This window comes from Chlorocebus sabaeus, chromosome 3, assembly GCF_047675955.1.
Source record: "Chlorocebus sabaeus isolate Y175 chromosome 3, mChlSab1.0.hap1, whole genome shotgun sequence".
NCBI classification, from domain to species: domain Eukaryota; kingdom Metazoa; phylum Chordata; class Mammalia; order Primates; family Cercopithecidae; genus Chlorocebus; species Chlorocebus sabaeus.
In genome coordinates, this window is record NC_132906.1 from 59,553,329 (window position 1) to 59,577,993 (window position 24,665).

Genomic DNA, 24,665 nt, shown 5'->3' on the forward strand with positions numbered 1-24,665 from the left:
GAATTTGTGAAGAAAGCCTGGAAATAGGATTTGAAGTATATCACCAAGGTAAATGAATCAACTTGGAAACGTTCTGCAGATGTCAAAAGAAAGTCTATTATATGAAACAGCAATCTTCATATTTGGCAAAAATAAATTCAAGTGAAAGGCAACTTAGTGAACAGATAATTTGCTACACAGTGCCAGGTTTTCCCTCTTTCCCTGTATCATCCAAGCACCATGCATAATCTTTTTTATGTCAGAATGTCTGATTCACAGGATGTTCACAAATCAAAACCATAGTCCCATCCAGTAAACCTTTTGCTCTCTGGGCATAAAGCCATATTCCCTACAGATTTCAAAGCAAATATTTCTACAATTAAAGAGTTACGTCTTTTTCTTTAGCAATATGCCTACTAAATTATATTCATGACACAATAGCATTGAAGTAGGAGGCAAAACGCAACTCCGGAAGCAGGCTTGGACAGTGGAACAAATTGAGGACTAGTTTAAAGGGGTCCAGGGCAGAAGCACCACCCCATAACACATGCCTACCAGGGCCATAAACTACCCATTAATTTGTATACAATTAAAAGTGGGTATGAATGTAAGTGCAGACGTGTGTCTGAGCTGCTACTCTGGGCACACTGCCGAGAGGGTAGCCTTGATCCACAAGGAGCAGTGCCTCTGCTGCTGCTGTAACTGTTTCTTCAATACAAGTTGCTGTTTAACACCAAGGGCTTGCCCTTGAATTCTTTCCAAGGGCAAAGTCAAGGACCCTCCCGAGCTAAGGACCTTCCTGGGCTGAGCCTCAATTTTGAGGTTTACCTGTCCTGCATCACTTTTAAGCTAAAACTTCAGGAAGAGTGAACTTCTCATCCTGAATCCCATCAAGTCCTTCTCAAATTGGTGCAAGACTCTCCTGTTAAAGAATAGCAATTTATCATTTAACTGCTTCAACAACTGTGGTAATGGCCTGGCATGGTGGCTCACACCTGTAATCCAAGCACTTTGGGAGGCGGAGGTGGGCAGATCACTTGAGGCCAGGAGTTCAAGACCAGTTTGGCCAACATGGCAAAATCCTGTCTCTACTAAAAACACAAAAATTAGTGGAGCATGGTGGCACATGCCTGTAGTCCCAGCTACTCAAGTGTCTGAGGATTGCCTGAACCCAGGAGGCAGAGGTTGCAGTGAGCCGGGATTGGGGAACTGCACTCCAGCCAGGGCAACAGAGCGAGACACTGTCTCAAACAAAACAAAGCAAAACAAAAAACTGTGGTAATTTAACATTTTACTCTTTCACCAAAGTGCAAAATAAGACTATTAGTGACTTGATATAAAACAGCACATCACAAGGCATTTTCTGAGATAGCTTGTTTCTAGTTTTTAGGGATGGATATTTGTATGTTCCTGTAAGGACTCAATAGTCTCAGAAATGTCACTTCTTAGATTCTACAAAAAGAATGTCATTCCAAATCTCCATTTACTTTAGGTTTTGCAGATTGTTTAGAAGTTAGGAAGTTGATATGAATGTTAACAATTCTTAATATTAGTGCCAACTAAAGTTAAAACTTCAAGTGATATTTGCTGTTTGTAGTTTGGAAAAACTTTTTTGTGTGTGTTTCATTTGCTTTTAATAGCATTACTGAGGTATAACTGACATACAACAAACTTCATGTATTAAGTGTGCAATGAGATGTTTTAGCTTATTTATATACCTATGAAACTGTTACCACAATTATAATAGTGAACACACCTGTGACACTTCAAAATTTCCTTATCCCACTTTGTAATTCCTCCTCTCTTCCCTCTTTCCAGTCTCCCCAAGAAATCACTGATCTGTTTTCTGCGACTGTGTATTAGTTGGTATGTCTTCAGATTTAAGATAAAGGGATTTAGCTAGTATACACTATTTTTGTCTGGCTTCTTTCAGACGAGAAAGATATTTCAGATTCACCTATGTTGTGTGTCTCGATGAGTCATACTCCATGATATGGAATCGTACTCCGCGATATGGACACACTACATTTTGTTTGTCTTTTTTGGGTTGTTTTCAGCTTGGGCTATTATAATAAAGCTGCTATGAACATTCTTAGATAAATCTTTGTGTGGGCACGTATTTTCATTTCTCTAAGGTAAATATTTAGAAATAGAATCTTGAGATCCTGTGGTTTATGCTTAATTTTTCAAAAGCTGCCAACTTGTTTTCCAAAGGGATTGTACCATTTTACATTCTTACTAGTAGTGGAGGAGAGTTGCAATTGCTCCATTATCTTTGCCAACATTTGGTGTGGTCAGTCTTTTGAGTTTTAGCCATTCTAGGAGCTGTGTAGTGGTAACTTATTGTGGTTTTAATTTGCATTTCCCTAATGACTAAAGATGTTGAACATCTTTGCATATGCTTGCTTGTCTGCTATTCATCCACCTTCTTTGCTGAAATGTCTGTTCAAATATTCTGACTGTTTTGAAGTAATTATGTGGCTTGGGTTTTATTTCCTGTCAAGCTTTGAGAATTTAAAAAATATATTCTTTGTATTTTCTCTAAGTATGTGGCATTCCTTTTTTCCCTCTTGGCAGTGGCTTTTTAATAACACAAGTTTTAAAACTTAAAAAAGCCAATTATCTTAGTCCATTGGGGGTGCTATAACAAAATACCATAAGTTGGGTAGCTTATAAACAACATGACTGTATTTGTCACAGTTCTTGAGGCTGGGAAGTCCAAGAACAAGGCACCAGAAGATTGGATGTCTGGTGAGAACCTATTTTCAGGTTCATAGATGGTGCTGTCTTGCGATTTCTTACATGGTGGAAGGGGAAAGCTAGAGGTCTAGGGTCTCTTTCATAAGGGCCCTGATTGCAGTCATGAGGGCTCTGCCATTATGACCTAATCACCCCTCAAAGGCCCTATCTTCTAATATCGTTACCTTGGAGGTTAAAATCCCAATATATGAATTTTGGGAGGACACACACATTTAGATCACAGCACCAGTTTATCGATTTTTTAAGATTTTAAAATTGTATTTCTGGTGATTTAGCACCTTGTGAGCTTCTCAGTGCTGTCCTTGGCCCAGTGTCACACAGGACTTGCAGGGAATAGTCATTGAGAGTGGGTATATTTAAGACATGAGGACATTAAGCACCTCTACTTTGGTCTCTAGGTACAAAGCCAAAAAGAGATGCATCCTCCCTTTTCAGGAGGAAGTACACATGGCTTTGGCACAATGTAGCTTCCAGAGATTTCTCACATTTAGCATCATGACAACTCAGCATCATGAGGCATGGCTACTGCAGATGCAGGGTTTTTGTGGCTGCTTCTTCGCAGGTAGTGGAATCAGAATAGATTTGCTCCTGAGGACTCCCAGGTAGAAGGAGAGCAATTTCAAGAGAATCTGCGGATCCCAAAATTGTGCCTGAAGGGACAAAGTCAGAAGAAATACGAGTTGTTATTATGAATGTGCCTTAATTCTATTCTCTAGGTGGGTATTATATGGTTAAATATGGGCAACATGTACTGATTAGGTTAATTTGAAATATTATATTTTAAATCCAATTTAATGAGTTATGAGAAAGAAAAAAAAGATGGTAAAATCAACTACTCATCAACATGTCTTTATTTTTAAAAAGCCTCTTGTTTTGCACAAAAATTATTTCCTTGCTGCTTAACTACTTTTAGATGATGAAAACTTTGCTTTGACTTCTAAGTGCAAATTAATTCCAAAGCTCTTACAGGTCTGTAAATGGTGAAGAATGCAGAGGACCAGATTAAAAAAAAATATTGTCTACCTTTAAGTTCATGTTGGTGTATAATGGATTATCTTTCTATTGCTATGCTTTCCTCATTTGTTTTTGAGAAATAAAACAGAGTCACTGACGTGAAAATGTTCAACTGAAGAGATTTTATGTCAGAGTATACTATCAAGGGGTGATAGGCTATAAATGCTACTACCCACTTATTTGTGAATGGATGCCATTTAATTGTCATAAACATTGATGGCAATTCTCCAAACGTGTGTCACCTTTATCAAGCATTGCTTTAGTGATAAATACAGAAGTTGTCTTCACAAATCTTCATTCTGGTGACTCTCACAGTAGTCTTTAGTGCCTACAGCCTGTCAGAGTAACTAAAGAGGAAGATGGCTGCACAGAGCCTCAGGGTTGGCTAAGGAGGACACAACCTCGAGGTGTCATGACCCTCTAAAAGATAAGATTTTGTGTTGTTAGAGCATGAATATTTCTCAAACGGATATAGTATCATATGAAAATAATAATAATAAATGTATTAAAGCAATGCCTTCTTAGAAACTTTGGGCACTATTTTCCCCAGGGACTTCCTCGATTACTCTGATATCAACAATCATTTCCTCAAAACAGGTTTATTTTTTATTTTCATGATTTTTCTAAAAGTCTTTTGATTTTTAAACTTTTCACTGGTAGCTTAAACTTAATTTTCACTGTTGAAAATGAAAGATATTATCTTTCCTTCTAAGCTATTACATTTTCCCCCTGTCTTCTCCCGACAATACACTTTTTTGCTTATACCGTGGAAGAGAGGCAGAAGACGCCCAGTCTGGAATAAAGAGCATGTGAAGATTCTGGCAGGTGGAAATGGGCCTAGGGAAATATTTAGGATTTAGTAACTTGTTGTTTGTTTGTTGTTTACATTTCAATATGTTGATTTTCCCAGAAACTACACTTAGGAAAATTAACATGTTCAAATAGAAACAACAACAGCAACAACACCCTTTTAGCCCCTCCTTGCCTTATTTTAGGTTATACCAAACTATGAGACTACTGTTCTTCTCAGGAAAGGATTATTAAGAATTATGATGTGTCTAAGATTTCACCCTAATTGCAAGCTATCAAGTGAGCCTGCCACAGTGTGATGGAGGCTGGCAGAAGACACTGGAATTCTGGGGCATAGGGTGACACAAATCCTCACAGCACAGCAAGCTGTGTGAGCATCAGCAGACTTGGGTTTGTTCCCTTTGCCCCCAAGTTCCACAGAGGTGACAGATGGGTCCGGGTAAATTCCTTCACAGGCAGTGGGTTGAGTTATAGGAGAGGAATGCTGAGCTTAGGGAACTCAGGCTGGAGTGCAGTGGTGCGATCTCGGCTCACTACAACCTCTGCCTCCTGGATTCAAGTGATTCTCTTGCCTCAGCCTCCCAAGTAGCTGGGATTACAGGTACCTGCCACCACGCCCGGCTAATGTTTGCTTGCACTTTTATTTCTTTTAGTAGAGATGGGGTTTCACCACGTTGACCAAGTTGAACTTGAACTCCTGACCTCAAGTGATCTGCCTGCCTCGGCCTCCCAAAGTGCTGGGATTATAGGTGTGAGCCACCGCACATGACTGGGAACTCGAATCTTTTATAACAGATAACATGCATGCCTGCTTTTGCTCTGGATACAGACATTATAACTTTCAAGTTTTGTATAACTTTACAAAAATCATTGAAAACATAGTTCAGTATAAATGCTGTTAAGAGCCTTGTTTTGCGAGAGGTGTGGAAACAGGAGAGACTCATGGGGAACTGTCTCCGAACAAGGTTAAAAAGACCTATCTCCTTTCCAAAGCCAGTTGGTCAGAATTTATGTCTTTCTGAAAGCAAATAGAAGACTAATACTCAGTGGTATGCTGACAAATGTTTAATAACTGGTTCTCTGTAAAACAGAAAAGAAAAAAAAAGAGCTCTGATTTGCAGCATTGGCTGATTTCTATAGTGTAAATGCTTCATCATAGCTGATTCCAAGCCACCAATAAAACATTACTGAACTTGGAGTCGGGGAGAGAGTCACAGTGGTACACCATTATATGGTATTTCTGCCATATACATATAATAGACATAAATAATCTAAAGAGAATAGATAATACTATAATTTAATAAAATAAGTAGGAATCGATGAGTTAAGACTATTTATTGCCTTTCAATTACTCCTCCTGCTTGGTTAATGGAGCTCCATTGGCCTCATGCTTCAAAACTAAGTCCCTTCTGTAGCAATGTTCTTGTTGCTCTACTACCTCATTTAAAAATCCTTTCTCTTATTTAAGGCTGATATAATATTTTATAACCTATTTATTCCTCAACACAATCTGGTTAACATAAATAAATATCATCTACTGTGTCCATCTTAGATTATGTTAGAAATAACATAATTTTGGGTGTTCTCTTTCTATTGATTGTCTTCAGTAGTATGAGTGAGTGTGAGTAGAAAACATTTGACATTTTCTGATAATTTGATATACTTTTTCCAGATTTTTTGAGGATTATATAGAACTACCTCTGTAAAGTCTGTCACAGATCCTTAGGATGTTTCATGGGCTTCCAGCTTCCAACCAAAAACAGTGCTAGGTTTCCTAGTGGTGGCTAATTCATATTCAAATACAACAAATACTTATGAATACCTATTATGTGCCACATATGAGGCTAACCAAATGATTTCTCATATGTATCTTGCTTAATCCTTAAACAAAACTATGAAGTGGGTACTAATTCCATTTTACAGAAGGGGAAGCTGAGGTTAGTCTTGAGTTCTTTATATTTTGGGAAGCAAATGTGATTATTATGTGTCCCTACCGTGATCAGTATATAGACATTAATTATTAAACACTCACAGCATTGCTTAGTGGGGAACCCTTGACTTAGGTAAATGAGGTTGTTCTAATGGCTCCAAGAAAGGAATTCTGTGAGAATTGGTTGTACATTTACACTATAACAATAATTTAGAATAACATTGTGGGCCACACATCACTAAAAATATACAATAAGATTTCAGGCCACACATCACTAAAAATATACAATAAGATTTCAAATGAAAGTAATCGAATAATACATTCATCACCTAAGAAGCTGTAACTCAATTTCAGGAAAAGTCACTATCAGTATCATCATTAAAAATAGTGCCTGGATCTATATAAGTGCATCGATGAATTTTTTTTAAGGTGATTTAAACTCAGACTGTATGAAAAATAACTTTTTGTAGGTGATTATTTCATGTTGACAGAATATCTTCTCTCTCAAGAAAGAGTAAAAGGCCATAACAAAACCAGTAAAGACTAAGTTAAGTATATCTGCAGTGAGTTGTTCAAGATAAAATAATAGACTGACAACTTTATTTGACAATCCTAAAGTAGATGGGAAAATGAGAATTATTCACATAATTTGGTTCATCATACTACTATCACCTACCTTATCAAGCAGAAAATAAATTGCTGTCTGTCCACAATTAATAAAAATGCTACAGCTGCATGCTAGGAGTCTGGACATAGATTAGCAAGGTTATGTTTAATTTGTGGACATATGGAAATCATTTCAGTGAATATCTTTCACATCCATTTATATCCATCATTTCTGTGGATGCATTTTTAATGATAGATATCATCTGTCATCTAAAAGACTGTAGAACGCAATGGAAAATCTGGTATATATGATTATTATTAATTATATTAATTAAAATTTATTTCAAGTTAAATATGTGTCAGGCATAATGCTAAGTAGATCCAATAATTGTGGTTCATATAATCATTTATATATATATATAATATGTCTATATATGAAGTTTATTGAGTCTCCATATCAGAGATATTTTGACCTCATATAGATATGGACTCTTTGAGAATTTATTTAAAGCTATAGACCTGCTTAAGGAAAGATGCCAATATGTACATGAACACAAATGTTTGCATATAATTTTAGGGGATCTATGAAATCTCTGATGCCCATCCCTGAATTTTGACCTTATGAATCCCTGTTCTGTATGCCTTAGAATAGTGCTTAGAGAATGTAATTGCAATCACATTTTTGTTTCCAAACCCTATTTATTTTCATTAATATTTGTCAGCTTATAACTTAAAGGATAGAATTTTAATAAATACGTTAATAATATTGTATGAAGAGTGTATTCTTATCCTGAGGAAACAACTGGAAAATACAATACATGCCAAGAGTGTCAAATAAAGAATAGTTTATAGTAAGGTAGAACTGGAAACGATTTAAATGTCAGGAGTGTAAGATAAACAGAGTATGCTATAACAAAATGTCATTAAGCTATTTGCATTGGAGATGCACATTAATATTTAATGTCTATAGCATATCACTGTGTCCAAAAGCAGGCTTCTAAGCAGCATATGTACTATGCTTTGAAATATATATATATATGTATTTAAAAATATTTATATAAGTATTTAAAATATATATATATATATATATATATATATATTTTCCCCATAGGTATGTGGAAAAAGTCTGGGACAGTCCTTAGTTTTGTTCTTAAAATAGTCAAGCTTGCTTGAGTAATGCGATCTCATTGATGGGCTATGTAAGAAATTGTAAGAGAAATCTCTTGGGAATCCAGGAGTTGAAGCCATTATACAGCTGACGTCATGAAGTCTGGAGCTCGATGGAGTTCTGGATTTAAGGAGGCTCCAGGGGATCAGAATTTGGAGCCTTCCCTCTAATACTCCCATTTAATGTGACTCAGCCACACTGTGACTATGACTCCCAGCTTCTTTCTGTTCCACTTTCAAATGGCATGTGCATGATGCCTGGTGCTTGTAGGCATCATGCACATGCCTGTAGCACAGTATAGTTTCTTCAATTCATAACCTTTTGGTTTCAGAACTTATTGCTGTTTTTCAGTTTAAATTCTCAAGACAGAAATTGTTACTTGGAAACATCACCAAACTTCTAAATAAAGACCCAAAACACTTCTACTATTAAGTACTGAAATAAATGTGAGCTACATACATACTTAAGAAAAATTAATAAATATACGATAATGATTTACCCAGTTTTTGGTGAATGAGTGAGTGATGACTATTGTCGTGGTGGTGGTTTAAATTAAGGAATAAATGCTTCCAAAGCAAAACTTGTAAGGAGCACCTCTTCCCACCATGAGGTTCAAAAACAATCACAAATATGGTGGTTTGATGAATGCTTTCCTACTGCCTCATTTATTGTCCTGCATTTGTATGGTTATCATAAACTTGACTGATTTTTATCTTACAACAATTTGTATCCATTCATTCATTTCTCAACCTGCTTATTCCAGTTCAGAATTGATGGTGACTGGAGCCTGTGTTGGCAGCTCAGGGTGCAGGGCAAGAACCTATGCTAGACAGGATACCATCCCATTACAGGGTGCACTGACACATAAACACACACACACACACACTCACTCATATGAGGACAGTTAAGACACACCTAATGTGCACATCTTTGGGATGTGGGAGGAAATCAGAAGACCTGGAGGAAACCCACACAGGCATGAGGAGAACATGCAAACTCCACACAGTGGTCCCCACGTCTGATTCCTTTTCTCATTAATGTTATAGCTAAATGACATTCTTTGGGTAGCTGTTGTAAATGATTTTTTTTAAATATGTGTTTTGCGTGTTTCTCTGTTTTCAAATTTGCCTATAATGATTGTGCATGATTTGAGAAACAGAGAAATAATATGACTACAATGTGGCTTGTACTTTTTCCCGTAGTTTGTAGTTTTGTTCTAATTCCATTTGGCAGAACATTTTCAAATTCTAGCAATATAATGTTGCTTTAGAAAAGAATATGTATACTGGCAAAAAAAGAAAAAAAAAAAAAAAAAGGAAAACATGTGTTTGTATTTCAAACAATCTGAGCCAGTACTGGGTACAATTTTTAGTTGCTTAGCTTTATTTAGCAACTGCCAGAGCTGGGGAGATACAGAGATGGATAGATACTCCAAGACAGGGCCTCTGACCTTAAGTTCAGTCCACTAAATCTTTACTGAGTACTTTAATGTACAACAGATATCCAGAGGTGATAAGATACAATCACTGCATTCTCAAAGTGCTAGGAATACAGTTAATTATAGGAACAGGAAAATAAAATTAATAATGCAAGATAATATATGTGAAGGTCAAATGAGTGACCTGTGAGTTCAGAGGAGTGAGAAATCATTTCAAGTCAGAATGAATAGAAAAGACTTCATGGGAGATGTGGAATTTGAACAAAGTATTGGATGGGAAATACTTGAGTAAATGGTGTGATAGAGGGCATTATTTGATAGGGGGAATAGCTAACAAAAGGTATATAGATAGGAAGGCACAAGGCATATTTGGGAGACATGCATGAACCTGTTTAGTGGGTTCAAGTTGTAGAGTGGTGGTAGATAACACCAGAATGGTGTCTTAGTTCACTTTGCATTGCTACAAAGGAATACCTGAGGCTGAGTAATTTATAAAGAAAAGAGGTTAATTGATACTTGGCTCATAGTTCAGCCCACTGTACATGGCACCAGCATTTGTTTTGCTGGTGAGGGCCTCAGGAAGCTTCCACTCATGGCAAAAGGCAAAGGGGAGTTGGCATCACATGGTTAGAGAGGAATAAACTCAGGTGAGGGGGTTCCAGACTTTTAATCAACCAGTGTTCCCATGAACTAATAGGGTAAGAATGCACTCAATCCTGGGAGAATGACACCAAGCCATTCATGGAGGATCCACCCCCATGACCCAAACACCTCCTACTAGGTCCCATCTCCAATACTGGGGATGAAATTTTAACATGAGATTTGGAAGGGACAAATATCCAAACTATATCAAATGGTAAGTAGAGATGAGATCTGATAGAAAGTATTTCTAATATGCATTCCTAAAATGCTTTGGAATGATTTCTTTTTTAAGTTTCAGATTCAACTGTGTGTATTAGTCTGTTTAATGTTGCTAAAATGGAATATCTGAGACTTGATAATTCTTGAAACAAAGAAAAGAAGTTTATTTGGCTCATGGTTCTGCAGGCTGCACAAGAAGCATGGTGCCAGCATCTGCTTCTAGTCAGGACTCAGGAAGCTTTTCCTCATTGTGAAAGGTGAACAGGAAGCAGAGCAAGAGAGAGAGAAGGAAGGTCCCAGACACTTTTTAACAACCAGACCTTTCATGAACTTAGAGTGAGAGCGCACCCATTATTGTGAGGAGGGCACCAAGACATTCATGATTGATCTGTCCACATGATCCAAACACCTCCCACTAGTCCCTACCTCCAACACTGGCAATCACATTTCAACGTGAGATTTGGAGGGGACACAGAGCCGAACCATCTCACTATGTAAGCTTTCTTGGGCTGAAAAGCTAGGCTGTGTGTGATAAGGAGCTAGTAATCTGTTGTGTTATACCTGCTTCTCAGTTCTCACTCACCCATGAACCCCATTTTAAGAGGTACTTAGAATCCTCTGTAATGAATGAGAGCCAAAAGACCCTCTTCACATCACATTGGCTTTCCTATGTTGTTCTGGGATTTTGATCTAGAACTTTGAATCTGGCTTTGCCACTCCGGCTATTTTCCACACTGTTTACTACTCTCTTCACTTTGATGGATGCCGTAATTCAGGTTATTGGCCTTGGCCTAGGGCGTTATAGACCATGATACTAATTTTTGACTGTCAATTCCAAGGTCTTCCTTCCAGATCCCAATCTATGGTATTCAGTTAGGATCCCTAATACAGAGAAATTTGGCATAGAATGGAGTCTTCTTTGTTTTATCTGTGAAGATTTATTGGATGAAGTACAGAAAGTGGTTTATATGTGTTTAAATAAATTAGCTCTCGGGAAGGCAATTTCATAGCATAGTCCCGAAGGAAAATGTTATACTAATGGCCATTTTCATACACTGATTTATAAATTTGTTGTACATTGTATCATGGTAGCAATGAAACTCCCAAGTCTGTTTTACAAATGTTTTAAAATGCTTTTCCTATTCCACCTACTCTCCTTGTTTGTCCTTCACAAATCCCACCATCTGCAAAAGACAAAATAAGTATTTTTATAAAGTAGCATACTTGAGCTGTGTCCATAAGATACTCAATTATTCTGATAGATGGTCACTGCATATGAGTGAGATTGTGGGAGAGGCCCATTAATGAATGTAATTGGTTAGTTTCCACCTCACTTGGCCCCTCTCAGCTGCAGATACAGAAGCTCTTCCCTGCAGCAGGCTCCTCTCCTGCCCAGCTCCAAACTCATGCCACCCAAGGCAACATTCAGTGGGCTCAGCTGTAGTTAGTGATGGTCTGGAATAAGTTTACATTGAGTGTCCCTAAGCATCTTCCCACTTCTCCCACTTCATGTTTGCCCAAGCCTTATGACAGCATTCTGTGCATGATTTCCTTTTCTGTACTCTAGTTTTACCTTCAGGATGAATGTTATGCTTCTAACCCCAGCACTCTTTGTTAGACCTTATACTCTTCCTATACCTTGTCAACACTTTTCATGTGAATTCTCCCTAGAACCCTCTTAAGAGCAAAAGGACAGCTCAGAACCACAAAATTGACATGGCTCTGGTTCTTAGAAGGGCTGCCTGAGTATCCTTTTCAGAGTAATTGACCCAGGGTTTGTCACCTCTCTTTGCGGTGTTTGAAGTGTTGCTTCCTGCTCAATCCTGAAGGTTGTATAAGGAAATATGCATAAGAACACATTTAGTTTAGCAACTACTTATTTAATTCTTAATATGTAGAGGAACAAGCAAGGTAAATGTTTAGGAAGTTAGGTGTGCATTGCCTTCTTTTGGCATGTAATATAACAATTATTATTTATTCAAAAGAATGTGAGATTTAGCTGTTTTGCAATTTATAGCTACACATTTTTTTCTGTACAGTAGCTTTAAAATTTCTAATGACTATATCTTTAAACCTTTATCTCTAAAATTAAAATTGCATTTTCAAATGAGTGCTGAGTTTTTATATAGTAATATGGGACTAGATGTCCATCTAAACGATGCTATTCTAGAAAATATTTGATGCTTCATATAATTCGCCTACTGCATTTACTGAGTACCTACTTGCAAGGAACTGTATGCTCTATGCTTTAAAGCATATAAAAATGAGTGAAGCATGGTCCTTGCCCTCTAATATGGAGGGATTAAGACATTACACATAGACATAGAGGATGGTAGGCAATATAATCTTTAAAGGACAAGAAAGTAGTTTGATTAATATTGGCACGATCTTAGCTCTTGGCCACAACGCAAATTATGCCTGGCTTAATTGTCTCCATCAATTTGAAGGAGCAGATGCTCAGGTGTATAGACAGATGCAAAGATTCCCTTGGAGGCACTTAATCTGTGCCTTCTTATGGACATGGGGGGTGCCCACTGATTTCAATTGACATTACTTTCATTAAGAACCGTGTGGCAGGCCTTTTCTCAAACTGTATTCAGCTACATATGACCTGTGTCTGAACATTCTTCAGCAGCTACAAAGACAACCTAGTGGATGACAAAATCCACATCTTCATGTCAAGCTAATTTGGGGAACATTTCATCACTTAGCTTCACAATGTGAGGAACACTAGTAATTCAGTGGTGTGTATGCATTTCCATCCATTCCCTTTGTGAAGATGTTTACACTGCATAAAAATAGTGGAGGACTAGAGGGTTGGGAAGAGCAGGGTCCTGGAGTGGGGTCACGTTTTTGTGTCCCTTTGACACCCTGTCCCCATGCTTCCTTTCCTTCCATAATGTCGGTGGCTGCAGCGACAGTGGAACGAATACCTGGCTGAAGGTGAAGGTGGGGTGGCAGTTTATTAGCACCTATGCTCCTTGCTGGTGATATCCTTCATGCTAACTCTGTCTGGGTTACTCAGGAATCTTTTTTTAAAAAGTTTCTTTTCTATGCTTTTGGTGTTATTCCGAATAAGGTTTGGTGTAAAACTGTTTCTTCTGGGTTGGAACAAAGAATTTTTTAAATGCAGATTTTGTGAGAGAAGAAGATTCCAGACATTAGATCTCTCGGGAACGGCCCATCTGTGAAAAAATTATATTCCTGTTGGATTAGAGTGCTGCCAATTGCAAAATGGACTGCTACTGCAAACCACTGATTCTGTCTCACTGGACAGAGTAATTGTTTCCTAATTGGAGCTATGTCATGACATGAACTGTAAAATGTGGTAGCAATAACTTACTCTCAGCTTAAAGAAATGACAGAAAATCATCTGCTTTCACAGAAAGCATTTCTTTTTCAACTAGAATGTGAGATAATGTTAAAAAAAAAACTTTTCTACAACTATTTTACACATTAATTTACAATACATTTTTTGCAATATTTTAAAAGAACTAATTAAAACACATTTTCTGTATGTGCTTAAAAATAAATAACATCATTTTAAATAAGTGAATCAGTTTTTTGAACAAAATCTCATTGGTCATTTTATGTTCTATAGATCATAGACATAATTGCTGCCTTTAGGATGAAATCTGTGGTATAGAAAACTTGCCTGCCAGATATTAAAACATGTATGTAACAAATACACACATACACTCACACACACACACATACATATGCACACACACACACACACACTATGTCTGTATTAAAAACATCCATTAACAAATTAGGGTATTTAGTGTATGATAATTGGGGAATTTAAGAAGTAATAGACAAAAGGATTGTTCTAAATGATGTTAAGATAATTGACTATCTAATTAGATCTCTGTGCTGCATCTTTCACAAACACACACTCCACATTGATTTAAGACCTGGACATTAAAAGAAAAAAAAACCCAAACTACAAAAGTGCTAGAAGAAAAGGAATGAAACACATTTTAATAATTTGGGATGGCAAAGGACTTTCTCAGAATGATAGAAAACCTAGAAATCATAGAAGAAACTATTAATATATTATAACTTTATATTATCTTTTATTTGAAAAGATATCTTTTACTTGAAAAGATAATATAAAGTTAAAATATAAGTGAGAGATTGGGAGAAAATATATGCAACATATTTAAAGCAAAGATTAATATCTAGAATATTTTACTAATAATCTACTAAGAAGAATAAAAAAGACAATAGCCACATAAAAAAATTGACAAAGAATATAAACAAGAAATTTATGGAAGAGCAGATATAAATGTCCAATAAACTTGAAAAAGGATTCACCAGCTGAGTGCGGTGGCTTACGCCTGTAATCCCAGTACTTTGGGAGGCCAAGGCGGGTGGATCACTTGAGGTCAGAAGTTTTATTTGAGCCTGGCAAACATGGTGAAACCCCGTCTCTACTAAAAATAGAAAAAAAAAAGATTAGCGGGGATGGTGGTGCACGCCTGTAATCTTGGCTACTCAGGAGACTGAGGCAGGAGAATTGCTTAAATCTGGGAGGTGAAGGTTGCAGTTAGCCAAGATTGCACCGCTACACTCTAGCCTGGGCGACAGAGCAGTATTCTGAAAAAAAAAAAAAAAAGGATTCAGTTATAAAGGGAGAATTAAACAGTAACAAGATACTGTATTATCCACCTGACTGGTAACATTTCAATTGATTAATAACATTCACAGTTAGTGAAGAAAAATGGGCACTGTCATATTGTGTTGATGAGAGTAAATACAGGTATAGCTTTTACATACTAAAAGCTATATCTGTAAATTGGCATCATTTATCAAAATTAAAAATATGCATGACCTTTGACCCAGCAGTTTCACAAGGAATCCTACTTCTAGAGTTCTACCCGACAGAAATGTTAGCTTAATTGTATAAAAAATATGTCACAAGATGCTAATTGCAGTATTGTTAACTAGTCAAAAATTGGAGAAAAACTCTCAATCTTTGGGAAAATGTTTGAATCAATTACAGAATATTCATCAAAGGAAATTCAGGTAGCAGTTAAGAAGAAAGAACAGATTCATATATACTGACTTGGAAAACTATTCATTGTAAGTAAAAGAAAAGGCACATTGCAAAACCATATTCATAGCCTGATTCTATTTTCATTTTGCAAAAGAATAACAACAAAAATATGTGTCCCTATAAACACAGAATAAAGTCTGGAAGAATATAAAACAATCTCTTGATGGTGGCTACAGGAAAGGGGGCTCAAGTGTCAGGAGAGAAGGAAAGGAGGAGTTTCCTTTTTCATTTCATATACAAAAAAAAAGTGAGAGTATGAGTGATTTCGGCTTTTTCCTTTTGTATATTTAGCATCATTATTTTCATTATAGACACACATTTCTTTTATATTCAAAAAACAAATGTAACCTTGAAAAGATAATTCTTGAAGGATGGATTAAAAAGATGAGTGACTGGAGACAGGAAAACTATTTAGGAGACTTTAAAAGACCCTGGGGGGAGGGCCATGAGGGGCGGACCCAGGGCAGAGACAAAGGGATTGTGAAGAGGGGACTGAGGTGAAACTCTGGAAAGTGAAACTTAAGAGGAGACACCAGCTCTGACTAATCTGAGCTTGAAGCCTCAATTCCTAGTCCAGTGCTTTCTCAGTATCTCCCAAAAGGCCTCATGTAAGAGGTGCCATCAGCCTGTCCCTCGGCTCCACACAGACTCTTGGGGCCTGGGACGTGGGCATGGATTCACACAGAGCACACCCGAAGCAGATAACACAACCTATGTTGGCTAGTTCCTGTGTAGGAAACAATTTCAGTTCTGATTTCCCACTTGCATGTTGTCACATGAGACCAGGTAAAAGCAACATCATCTTTTCCAAGGGTCCCTTTGGGCTGTTCCTAGGTGCGTGGTGACTTGAAGCTTATAGAACCATTGCATCAGCCTTCTCAGGGACAAGCAAGCATCTCTCTGACTGACTCCATGGGAACCCAGAGTTCCTTCCTGTGTTCCACTCGAAGGCTGACAGTAGTATACAGTCTGCACAACCCATGCTCAAACCTTTTGGTTCCTGTTTACTAAGATCTGCTCATAAACATGAGACAAACCACATAGAGTCTGCTCTGAAGCCAGCTTCATCATTGCTGTAAACAGTTATTGGGAAAATTTTTGTTTGTGGCCAAGCCGTGTCTCACCCTTGAGCTCCTTCCAGGCCCCTGGGCACACCAACTAACGTGCATAACCGACAGCTCAGCATAGGGTGGGCAGTGTCACACAAAGGATATTAATTTCATGTGGGGTACCTCTCTCTAGGGCCTGCTCACTCTTTACTTGTTTACACAGAAACAATTGTTTAAACATCTGCTTAAATACTGTGAAATCTTTTTGAAAATTGGACCTTTTGGTCTGGCAGCATAACTGAGAAAGCTCATGTTTACCAAAGTAGAGGTAAATTGTATGTTGACAAAATGAATTCAGTGGAATATCTGTTACAACATGTCATGAAAGCAAGTACAATGTCAACCAAAGTTTTCCTGCGTTGAATAGGAAATACCTTTGTCTGTCTGAAGCTTTAAAGCTCATTAGCAGGCTATTACCTTGACTTTTTAAAATTGTGTGAATCTATCATATATAGAATGCTCCATATAAAGCTTTTGTGGAAAACAATTTTAAATAAAATTCAAAATATATCTGAGGGCTGACCTGGTATGGTAGAGAAGATATGTTCAAAATGTCATTCCTTTTTCTTCTCCAGTAGAAGATTGAACAACTTTTCTGATTTTGAAGTTATTACATGTTCACATCAGCATCCCTAAGGAGCTGATATTGACCTATGAGCATGAAAAGCGACAGTCCTGCTGTTTTGCTTCTATAATGCAACAGAAAAACATTTGGCTTACACAATTAAAATAATCTGATTACATCACAGACCTGTCTTTTCTTGAGTTTGAGTGATTTCTGTTTGTGTCAGATGGAAGAAAATACAATTTTTCCCGTCTTTTAACATCAGATAATTTGCAGATCTTGTTGCTGAATGGCTTATCTTTAGAAGAAATTTTGAAATTGCAACATGAGTACCATTTTTCACATTGAGATAATTGATAAGATTTACTGGTAGCTTTTTTAAGCAGAAGCATGTGTCTGGTGGAAAGTGAAAATTCAATCTGTTTGTGGTTTGCCCTCTTTGATATCAATCACGGATTTTAACTGATTTGTCTAGTTGCTTAGGCATCTTGTAGAGAAATTTTAGAATGAGGAAACTCCAGTATATTTAATTCAATCTGTTACCTTGCTGAACAAGACACTTGTTTTTGCTGGGCTCAATTTGCTCCATTTCTCTCTCTCTCGTGCACACACACACACACACACACACACACAATCAGAAAGAAATAATGTAACAGAGACATTTTAATCTACTTTAGAGAAAAATAAAAAGTGTAGTATTGTTTAATCTACTTTAGAGAAACATAAAAATATAGTATTATTAGGACTCTGTCTTTTCTGTTTAAGTAATATGCTATGCCAAGATTGTGATGCTTAGCTGGTAGCTTGAGACCTGACCTTACAATGACAATGCTTTATTACTCCCTTCATGCAGATGCCTGGTAACCAGGAGTCCTAGTTTAGCTCTTCAACACTCTTAGAAAATAATCATTAGTTCAGTGGATTTGAAAACCTATTGATCTGCCACTAGTTAGACCCATAGACTAGCCACACCAGGTTTCTTACCCAAAATTTTAACCCTGAAGATCCTACTACTCAATCATTTTCAAAAACTCCATTTAGAAGAACAAAATGAATACATTTGACTATTTAATATTTAAAACCTGGCCTAAAGCAATAATATTAACATATATGAATATCTAATATTCATAGGTACATGTACTATAGCTTTACCATTGAGGCAAGCCAGACCATGAAAGAACTATGTCCCACATTATATACACTTGCTTTCTGCTTCACATTTGGGTGTTATGACATCAGCTGCCCTCCCAGACCCACCATACTAGGATACAGCAGAACTCAAAGTGTTTGGGCAACTTGGACTTCTGCTTGCCTTAAGCAGATTCTGAGGAGCTGCACTCAAGATTGATCCCCTATGTTCTTTTGGTCTCATATTCTCTAGCCTTTCTTGTAACAGGCATACCAAGTCCAATGAGGGACATCTGCCCATTCGCAAACAAGCCAACCTCATCCCTGAGGTCAGTGATGAAGTGCTGAGTAATGAACTGGAAAAGCAAATAAATAAAGGAGTTAGGAAGGACACTTTCTTATTTGGAGATCACTAGAGAATGTGATTTTTCCTGAGCAACTGCATACTTCCTACTATGCCTTTTGGGAAACCACCCAGATTTCCCACAATATGTACCCGATATGGAGAGGAAAAAAGCAAACCATGGTGGTCTAAGCAGCTTAGATTTGATAAAAATAATAGGTAATTGCATACATTTTGCTTTTGTTTTGTCTCTAAACCATTGTCTTTCTCATGGGTCAAACCAGGCTAGTGGGCAGGGGATATTTTGTTTTTGAAAGGGTTTTGATAGCATCTCTGACCAAATTTGCTTCACTTAAAAGATTCTTTAGTGAAACAAGTTTACCTCCTCCCACCTCAATCCCCTACAACCCAGTTTACTAAGTATGAGATCGAATGAAATTATTCTCAGCTGGTCCCAGAAAGCAACATACTCTGTTTACCAGCTTTTTCTAATCAACAGGATTAATACATGTAGCTTCCAATTATGCATACAAAAGGAGAAATGGTGATGTTTTTGCTTTGTCTGAACAGAGTGGTTCCTTCAGTTCATTTTCCAAACCCTTCTGCCAGAACAAGCTGGTTCTTCTGGGAAGACAGAACTGCCTACGGCCATATGCCCCCATCTGTTCTTCTCTATGAAAATGCGTTGGCCTTTTCCACACAGAGTCAGTGGGTGGTGGGAGTGACTACTGCAGGTGGACAGGCCAGGTAAGCCTCAGTCAGGTAAGGGAACATTCGTGGTTAAATGTGCAAGTATAAGAGAACCATTAAAAAAGAAGAGTTTGCTATAATAAAGTTACTTCTCTGCCCCTGCTGTGGGCCATTAGTTATTTCTCTGTGGAGAAATAACTTTGTTACAGCAAACTCTTCTTTGTAATGATTTTCGTCTTAGCTCACAGCCTTCTCCTGGCTCTATACTCTGAGTCTTCTTATAGAAATTCTCCTCTTGGTCTTTGCTAGACATTGTCAAATAGCTTGTTTCTGTGCTGTTTGCATTGCAGCTCTGAGATCACACCTGTATGTAGTTCTATAATTCTTTTGCCAAGGACAACAATTAGCTTCTGTTTTGTTTTGTTTGTTTGTTTTCTTGCTTCATATATGTCAACAACTCCTTCTGGAGAATACACTTGAATTTGCAACCTCCACAACAGGATCACCCGGGCAGCATCTAGGAGCCTGTGGAAGAATAGGTCGAGAGAAGGAAATTGATGTTTCTTTTTCATTTATTTTATTTTTAAGGGTAAAATTATTATGAATACTACTGTTTTTAAATTTTTTATTTCCATAGGTTTTGGGGGAACAGATGGTATTTGGTTACATGAGTAAGTTCTTTAGTTGTGTTTTGTGAGATTTTGGCACACCCATCCCCAAGCAGTATACACTGAACACAATTTGTAGTCTTTATTTCTCACTCCCCCCATCCTTTCCCTCTGTGTCCCCAAAGTCCATTTTGTCATTCTTATGTGTTTGCATCCTCATCGCTTAGCTCCCGTTTATGAGTGAGAGCATTCGATGTTTGGTTTTCCATTCCTGAGTTACTTCACTTAGAATAGTAGTCTTCAATCCCAGCCAGGTTGCTGTAAATGCCTTTAATTCATTCCTTTTTATGGCAGAGTGGTATTCCATTGTGTGTGTGTGTGTGTATATATATATATATACACCACCGTTTAGTTTTCCACTTGTTGATTGGTGAACATTTAGGTTGGTTCCACATTTTTTCAATTGCAAATTATGCTGCTATAAACATGCATGTGCAAGTATCTTTTTCATATAAAGACTTCTTTTCCTCACGTAGATAGCCAGGAGTGGGATTGCTGGATCAAATGGTAGTTCTACTGTTAGTTCTTTGAGGAGTCTACATACTGTTTTCCATAGTGGTTGTACTAGTTTACATTCCCAACAGCAGTGTGTAGAAGTGTTCCCTATTCACCACATCACCACCAGCATCCATTATTTTTTGGTTTTTTGACTGTGGCCATTCTTGCAGGGGTAAGGTGGTATCGTATTGTGATTTTGATTTGCATTTCCCTGATCATTAGTGCTGTTGAGCATCTTTTCATATGTTTGTTGGCCATTTGTATATCTTCTTTTGAGAATTGTCTGTTCATACTCTTAACCCACTTTTTGATGGGATTTTTTTTTCTTGCTCATTTGTTTGTGTTCATTGTAGATTCTGGATATTCATCCTTTGTCAGATGTATAGATTGTGAAGATTTTCTCCCACCCTGTGAGTTGTCTGTTTACTCTGCTCACTGTTCCTTTTGCTGTGCAAAACTCTTTAGTTTAATTAAGTCCCATCTATTTATCTCTGTTTTTATTGCATTTGCTTTTGGGTTCTTGGTCATGAAACCCTTGCCTAAGCCAATGCCTAGAAGGGTTTTTCCGATGTTATCTTCTAGAATTTTTATAGTTTCAGGTCTTAGATTTAAGTCCTTGATCCATCTTGAGTTGATTTTTGTATAAGGTGAGAAGTGAGGATTTAGTTTCATTTTCCTACACGTGGCTTCCAATTATCCCAACACCATTTGTTGAATAGGGTGTCTTATGTTTTTGTTTGCTTTGTCAATTGGCTGTAAGCATTTGGATTTCTTTCTGGGCTCTCTATTCTGTTCCGTAGGTCTATGTGCCTATTTTTATACCAGTACCATGCTGTTTTGGTGACTATAGCCTTATAGTATAGTTTGAAATCAGGTAATGTGATGCCTCCAGTTTTGTTCTTTTTGCTTAGCCTTGCTTTGGCTATGCGGGCTCCTTTTTTTGTTCCATATTAATTTTAGGATTTTTTTTTCTAGTTCTGTGATGGTGGTATTTTGGTGGGAATTGCATTAAATTTGTAGATTGCTTTTGGCAGTATGGTCATCTTCACACTATTGATTCTACTCATTTATGAACATGAGATGTGTTTCCATTCCTTTGTGTCATCTATGATTTCTTTCAGCAGTGTTTTGTAGTTTTCATTGTAGACAGGTCTTTCACCTCCTTGGTTAGGTATATTTCTAAGTATTTTATTTTATTTTATTTTATTTTTGAAACTATTGTTAAAGGGGTTGAGTTCTTGATTTGATTCTCAGCTTGGTCTTTGCTGAAGTGTGGCAGAGCTACTGATTTATATACATTAATTTTGTATCCTGAAACTTTGCTGAATTCATTTATCAGTTCTGGAGCTTTTTGGAGGAGTCTTTAGGGTTTGTTAGGTGTACAATCATATCATCAGCAAACCAGCAAACAGTGACGGTTTGACTTCCTCCTTACTGATTTGGATGCATTTATTTCTTTCTCCTGTCTGATTGCTCTGGTTAGGACTTCCAGGACTATGTTGAATAGAAATAATGAGAGCAGGCATTCCTGTCTTGTTCCAGTTATTGGGGGAATACTTTCAACTTTTCTCCATTCTGTATTATGTTGGCTGTGGGTTTGTCATAGACGGCTTTTATTACATTGATGTATGGATGTTCCTTTTTTAAAAAAAAGTATTTGATTCGGCAATCCCACTACTGGGTATCCACCCAGAGGAAAATAAGTCATTATACGAAAATGATACTTGCACACCTATGTTTATAGCAGCATAATTCTCAATTGCAAAAGTACGGAACCAGCCCAAATGCCCATCAATCAATGAGTGGATAAAGAAATTGTTGTATATATATACTATGGAATACTGCTCAACTATAAGGAGGAATGAAATAATAGCATTTACAGCAACCTGGATGGAATTGGAGATTATTATTCTAAGTAACTCAGGAATGGAAAATCAAACATCGTATGTTCTCACTTATAAGTTGGAGCTAAGCTATGAGGATGCAAAAGCATAAGAATGATAGAATGCACTTTGAGGACTTGGGGGAAAGCGTGGGAGGTAGTGAGGGATAAAAGACTGTACTGTACATCGGGTATAGTGTACACTGCTCGGGTGACGGGTGCACCCAAATCACAGAAATCACCACTAAATAACTCATTCATGTAACCAAACACCACCTGTTCCCCAAAAACCTATTGAAATAAAAAAAAGTGAAAGAACTTTACATGCACCAGGGCTTTTTTTCCACTTAATTTCTCTCTCTCAGTTGTTTTATTTCTAGGTTCTTAATTCTAATAATATGTGACTTCCTAACATTTTATTTGACTAAAAATTGTAAAACTGATCTGAAATTCACCATAGTGGGGTTTTACTATGTGGGTAAAGTGGACCCACAGACCTAAAAATCTTAGAATCTGAGAGTAGGAAGCAACTTATGCAATCCTCTAATTTTGTTCCTTCATTTTTCAGAGAAGGAAACTGAGGCTCAGAGAAGTTACGTGATTTGCCTATAGTTACACAGCTAATAAAAACTTTAAACTGTTAGATGAACTCCTATTTGCTATTCTACCCGGTGACAGAGAATACTGAATGCATCTATTTACTCAGACGTATGAACAATAGCGACTAAAAACAGTCCTGGTGATGTGTGATTTACATTGTTAGGGGTCAGAATATAATACACCGAAATGAAGGTCTCAGAGCAGCTTGGAAGCAAAAGTTTTTCTCCGACTTTCTCTGGTCCTCCTGTCTCTAGCCCCCTCATTCTCCTTTGAGACTAGCCATAGAAACTAGAATCCCTCCTCCAAAGTGGGTGGTAGAAACCAGAACCCTTTTTCCCATAAAAACCTAAGCATATTACTTTAACTTTACCTCTACCTTTCTGTGTAAAAACTGGTCATAAAGAAATTATCTGACCTACTTTGTTTGATTGTAGATTGTAAGAGCCCCCATTCTAGAGGATCCTGTCCTACACCCAGAAGGAAGGAATGCTGCGTAGAGGCCAAGAAGAATCCAGACAGACTGGCCTTGCTGGGTTTCCCCGCTCAGTCTGTTTGTATTAGACCATGCCATTTTTGTCCAGTCATATTTCTACAAGGCTGTCCATACTTTGCTGAATCTAAGCATGAACATGAACAGTTTCCTCTATATCTTTGGTTCTTCATCCTGAAGGCTCCTGTGTCATATATAAAACTATGATCAAATAAATAAATTTGTATGCCTTCCTCCTATTAATCTGCCTTTTGTCAGTTGACTTTAAGTGAACCTTTGGAAAGCTAAGGGGAAGTTTTTCCTAGGTCCCTGTAACATGTTATGTTTTAGAGGTTTGAAAATTATTCAGATGCTTTTGTATGTTTTGAATATTTTCATGGCATGACACACATTTGTGTGTGTATGAAACTTTGCATAATTTTAGTAGTTTTAACTTTCAGTAAGTCATAAAAATAATTTAGTTTTATATTTAGGAAAAATCTTAAAACTTTATAGTTAGTTGGTAAATAGTGACAGAAGAAAAAATTTACCCAAATTAAATTTAAAGGAGTTTGCTTGAACAATGAGCAATTCATGAATCAGGCAGCCCCCAGAATCACAGCAGATTCACAAACTCCAGTGCAGCCACGTGGTGGAAGAAGATTTATAGAACAAAAAGAGGGTAATGATGTACAAAAATTAGCAATGAGGTACAGCAATGGCTGGATTGGTTACAGATTGGCGTTTGCCTTATTTGAACACAGTTTGAACACTTAGCAGGCTATGAGTGGTTGAAGTATGGCTGCTGGGATTGGCCACAGCTATTATTACAAGTGCATACTTCTAAATTAGGTTTTCAATCTTGTCTGACTATTAAGCTACATTACAGTTCATCTACAAGGACTCAAATATAGAAGTATGGAGTCCTTCTCAGGCTATTTTTAGTTTGCTTTAACAATAGATACTGGTAGAAAGATTAAAGAGAGTCATAAAGTATGTTCACTTCATGCAGCTATAAGGTGGGACTAATTAAGCAAAGTAGATAATACATCTGAAAAATTCTGGCAAAATATCAAAACAAAACA